The 5,660-nt window shown below is 49.8% G+C and overlaps 1 pseudogene; it reads left to right on the forward strand.

Moving 5' to 3' along the window:
• Positions 1 to 4,658: 4,658 nt before the first annotated feature.
• Positions 4,659 to 5,308, forward strand: LOC141102972 (uncharacterized; annotated as a pseudogene).
• Positions 5,309 to 5,660: the final 352 nt, after the last annotated feature.

A 5,660-nucleotide genomic window follows, 5' to 3' on the forward strand; every position in this document is an offset into this window, starting at 1 on the left:
CAATTCACTTGTTGGTAATATTTTTTCCCAGATCAGTTCGCCATGACGTTACAAACGCTCCTGAGTCGCACGGCTCACCTGGAATCTCCCACTGTGGCCGCCCCGGTACAACCTATGTTGCAGGCCGACCCTGCTGCTGCTCCAGTCTCTGTGCAGGCACCCGCCTCGAGTGATACCTCTATAAGAGGTATGTCTGGTTCAGCTCTGCTTCCCCAGCGATTTGGGGGCGATCCAGTCCAATGCAGAGGGTTTCTCAACCAGGTTGAAATAAACTTTGAGATGCTGCCCCAGGCATTTCCCACGGACAGAAGCAAAGTTGGTTTTGTGATATCTTTGCTTTCTGAGAGAGCCTTGGTCTGGGCAAACCTTCTATGGGAGACGCAAAAACCTGTTGTCTTGAGCTACCCTGAGTTTGTGGCTTTGTTTAAAAGGGTATTTGACGTTCCCGCACGCTCCGCTTCTGCTGCCAAGTGCCTCATGTCCATCAAACAGAGTACGAGAACTGTTGCCGACTACGCCATTGAATTCCGTACTCTGGCAGCAGAGGTTGCATGGCACAATGAGGCCCTCGTGGCTGCTTTTTCTCATGGTCTCTCGGATACCATTAAGGATGAGATAGCAGCCCAAGATATACCCACTAAGCTGGAGAAGTTGATCACGTTTGCCATCCTCATTGACTCCAGACTCAGAGAAAGACTCTCTTTTAAGGAGCACTTGTGGAAGCCTCCTGTACATTTGTCTCCAAGCTTTGCAGTCCCACCCGTGCCTCCCTCACCTCCCATGCCTCCTGGTACTGAGTCAGTCAGTGAAGGTGACCCCATCCACTTGGGTTTCACACATCTGTCTGCAGATTAGAGAACCTTGAGGAGGGAGAGATTGTACCTTTATTGTGGCCAGGCAGGTCACTTTTTGATGTCTTGTCCTACCCGTCCAGGGAACGCCCGCCTGACCTTGAGGTCCTGTCACGGACAGACCTTAGGTGGCGTTGTTTCATCCACAGTTATCCAAAAGGATAAGCCCCTGGTTTCGGTTACCCTTTCTTGGGCTTAGTCGTCCGTCGAGATACAAGCTCTAATCGACTCTGGGGCCGCAGGCCTGTTCATTGATGCTGCCTTTGTATCGAAGCACTCGATTCCGCTGCAGCTGCGTGACACTCCACTTGCCATTGAGGCTCTTGACAGGAGACCTCTACATACTGCCCATGTGACTCATGAGACGGTTCCGTTGTCCATGGCCGTAGGGGCTCTTCACCATGAGATAATCCAATTCCAAGTTATTTACTCACCTAATTTTCCGCTGGATATTGGTTATCCTTGGTTACAGAGGCACAACCCCTCTTTTGATTGGCTCCGTGCTGAGGATCTCTCCTGGTCACCACAATGCAGTGAGATATGCTTCCAGAAGGTAGTCAAGGTTCTGTGCACCTCTTCACTCTCCTCCCTGCCGGAGGAGTACCGTGATTTTAGCGATGTCTTTGACAAAGGTCAAGCCGGTAGTTTGCCTCCACACCGGCTGTATGATTGCGCAATTGACCTTCAACCTGGTGCCATACCCCCTCATGGCTGGGTTTACCCTTTGTCGGTCTTGGAGGATAAGGCCATGGAGGAGTATGTTGCAGACGCACTTTCTCAAGGTTTCATCCGCAAATCCTCGTCTCCTGCTGGTGCTGGTTTCTTCTTTGTGAAGAAGAAAAGTGGTGAACTGAGACCTTGTATTGATTATAGGGGTCTCAATCGTTTCACCATTAAGAATGACTATCCGATTGCATTGATTACAAAGTTGTTTGACTGCCTCAAGGAAGCAACGGTTTTCATGAAGCTTGATTTGAGAGGGACATACAATCTCGTGGGGATTAAGGAGGGCAACGAGTGGAAAACTGCGTTTAATACCAGAACAGGCCATTATGAGTACCTCGTAATGCCTTTTGGCCTTTGTAACGCCCCGGCAGTTTTCCAGGAATTTATTAACAATGTCCTCCGAGATTTGTTGCAGTTATGTGTGGTGGTTTATCTCGATGATATCCTCATATTTTCCAAGTCCCTGGAGAGCCACCACACAGATTTCTGTCATGTGCTTTAGAATCTAAAAGAGAACAATCTCTATTGTAAACTGGAGAAGTGCGAGTTCCATCATAAACAGGTTAAATTCCTGGGCTATGTCTTTTCCACTGCTGGTTTTTCGATGGACCCAGAGAAATTTTCGGCAGTCCTAAAGTGGCCCCGACATCATTTACGTCCTCTGCAGCGTTTCCTGAGCTTTGCCAACTATTATCGGAAGTTTATTCATAACTTCTCATCTCTGGTCAAGCCCCTGACTGATATGAGCAGAAAGGATGGTAACCCACAGAGTTGGTCTCCGGAGTCCATTAAGGCCTTTGAGAGTCTCAAGGCTGCTCCTGTTTCTGCTCCTGTGTTGGCACATCCTGATCCTACATTACCTTTTGTCTTTGAGGTTGATGCTTCTGAGACTGGTGTTGGCGCCCTTCTGTTTCAACATCCTACCTCTGAGAGCGCTATGCATCCTTGTGGATACTTTTCCAAGAAATTGTCACCTGTGGAGTGTAATTACGAGATTGGTGACAAAGCTGTTGGCGATCATTTTAGCCCTGAAAGAATGGAGACATCTCCTCGAAGGTACCACTGTGCCGTTTCTTATTCTTACTGACCATAAAAATCTCACATTCTTGTCTGAGGCTAAACGCCTCTCTCCCAGAAGGGCATGATGGGCTCTTTTCTTGTCTAGTTTCAATTACATTGTCTCATTCTTACCCGGTACTAAGAATGTTAGGGCTGATGCCTTGTCATGACAATTTTCCTCCACTTCCAAGTTGGAGTCGGTTCCGGTACCTGTGATTCCTCCTGATCGTATTCTGGCTACGGTTCGCATCAGTCTCACTTCTCTTTTGGGTGACAAAATTCTTGCTGCTCAGGTCCATGCTCCTCCTGAGAAACCTTGTGACCGCTGCTTTGTCCCAGAGAGTCTCCGTACAGCCGTGCTCCAGACTTGTCATTCTCCCAAGGCTGCTGGCCACCCTGGGAAGAATCAACTCGTTTGGGCCATTTCCCAACAATTCTGGTGGCCTAGTCTACGTGCTGATGTAACTGCCTTCGTAGCTGCCTGTTCCATGTGTGCTCATATTAAGACTCCACGACACCTTCCAGTGGGCCTCCTACAACCCATACCCAATGGAGAGAGGCCCTGAACCCACCTGTCTATGGATTTCATTGTGGAGTTACCCAACTCCCAGGGCAACACAGTTATCCTTATGGTAGTTGACCGGTTCTCGAAAATGTCTCATTGTATTCCACTTGAGAAGTTGCCCACTTCTAACTGGCTTTAATTTTTGCTCGGTAGATCTTTCGCTTACATAAGCTACCCAAGGTGATTGTCTCGGACAGGAGTAGTCAGTTTGTGTCCCGGTTCTGGTGAGCCTTTTGTGCACAGTTGGGAATTCAGCTTGCTTTCTTCTCTGCGTATCACCCGCAGTCTAATGGGGCCGCAGAACGAGCCAATTAGTCCTTGGAGCGATTCCTACGTTGCTATATTTCTGACCATCATAACAACTGGTCAGACCTATTATCCTGGGCAGAGTTTGCTCACAACAGTGCTGTCAGGAAGATCCTGCCAGTAACAGGCATCCTGAGCGTGCAGTTGCACAGTCGCACGCGCCTATGCGCATGCGCGTGCACGCACGGGAGCACGCTCTCACGCCCATTAGCACCAGGCTGGCTATTTAAACCAGACTGTCACATTGGCATCTTGCTGTCTTCTCTACAGTGTTACATGTGTTTTGATCCTTGAGAACCTGTTCCTGTGCAAAACCCAGCTTGCTCCTGACTATCCTTGTTGTCTGCCTGCATCTGATCCCGGCTTGTCTCCGACCATCCCTGTCATCCGCCTGCATCCGACCCCGGCTTGTCTGACTACTGTTCTGCCTGACCCTCTGGCACATCCACTGTCTGCCTGACTACCGACCCGGCTTATCCGACTCTCCAGTCTCAGTATCCTGGTTCCTGGTTCGAGTCTGCTGTCTAGTTCCGGTCTGCTGTTCGGATCCAGTCTGCTGTCCAGTTCCAGTTTGCTGTCCAGTTCCAGCCTGCTGTCCAGTTCCAGTCTGCTGTCCGGTTCCAGTCTGCTGTCCGGTTCCAGTCTGCTGTTCAGTTCCAGTCTGCTGTCTGGTTCCAGTCTGCTGTCCAGTTCCAGTCTGCTGTCCGGTTCCAGTCTACTGTCCAGTTCCATTCTGCTGTCTGGTTCCAGTCTGCTGCACCAGCCTGCTGATCTAGCTCCCTCCAGGTTCCGGTCTACCTTCCGGCTCAGTCTGAGGTTCTTCTGCCCAGTGCTTCCTGAGTTCCAGACCCACCACCTGCCGTTGATCCTGCCAGGCACTCATGCCACTCTTGACTCCTGTGCTTCCTGTTCACCCTACCAGGGCCCTCGAGTCAGAGCCGCAAGAGAGGCCATCCCCTGCAAGTCGGGCTCAACAAGGTACGTGACAAGTGCCTTGAATTCTGCTTCCCGATTGTCCCTGTTTATGGTGAATTATGATTTCCAACCTTCCATGTTGCCTGACTCGTTTGTTCTGCAGAGTATACCTGTGTTAGAGGAGCATCTCCGTGGTCTTCGTTCCACTTGGGCACAAGTCCAGGAGGCTTTACGTCATGCTAATGATAGGTACAGACTCCATGCTGAACGCAGACGCCTGCCTGGGCCTTCCTACCAGGTTGGGGACAGGGTCTGGCTGTTATCTCGCCAACCTCCGACTTAGTGTTCCCTCACTGAAGTTCGCACCTCGGTTTATTGGGCCTTTTCGTGTTCTTCACAGGATTAACCCAGTGGCTTACGCATTAGACCTTCCTTCTAATATGCGTATTTTGAATGTATTTCATGTCTCCTTATTAAAACCTTTGGTCTGCAACCGCTTTACCACCTTGGTGCCACGTCCTCACCCTGTACAGGTTGAGAACCATGAGGAGTATGAAGTACAGTCCATTGTTGACTCCCGTAGGTGCCGTGGGTGCATACAGTACCTGGTGCATTGGAAAGGGTATGGTCCGGAGGAACGCTCTTAGGTCTCATCCTGGGACGTACATGCCGCTGTCCTCCTCCTTGATTACCATAGACCTTTCCCCCCAAGCCTGGTGGTCCTCCGAGGAGCAGGGGTCATTGAGGAGGGGGAACTGTCAGGGCTGGGCCCAGCCCTTTCTTCTCTGAGCTGGCCGCTCAGCTGTCGGCTAATTGCCAGCTCCCATCTCTCTCCACAGTTACTCAGCTGTTGATGATATCCTGCTTTTCAGTCCTACCTACTTAAGCCGTTCAGAGGATCTCTTCCTTCACCTTAATCAACATCGCAGAGACGATCTTCTGCGTTCCTGTTTAAAGACTTGCTTTGCTGACATCCCTTCTGGCTCCAGATCGTGCTTGCTGTTTCACTACATTGATCCCTGACTTCTGGCTTGGCTGACTATCCGTTCCGGTTATTGAACTTTGGCTATGTTTGTTCTTTTTACTTTTATTATTAAACAAGTGTGATTTAACTGTACTTCTGTCTCGATCCATTTTCATGGTTTCTGACAGAGGGTCCCAAACTTAAACAGAAGGAATTACCTTTAGACAGACTTCTGTCTAATTGGCGCAAGTTCACACATACCAATTACAGAATT

Source organism: Aquarana catesbeiana, linkage group LG07 (assembly GCF_042186555.1).
Source record: "Aquarana catesbeiana isolate 2022-GZ linkage group LG07, ASM4218655v1, whole genome shotgun sequence".
Lineage (NCBI taxonomy): Eukaryota > Metazoa > Chordata > Amphibia > Anura > Ranidae > Aquarana > Aquarana catesbeiana.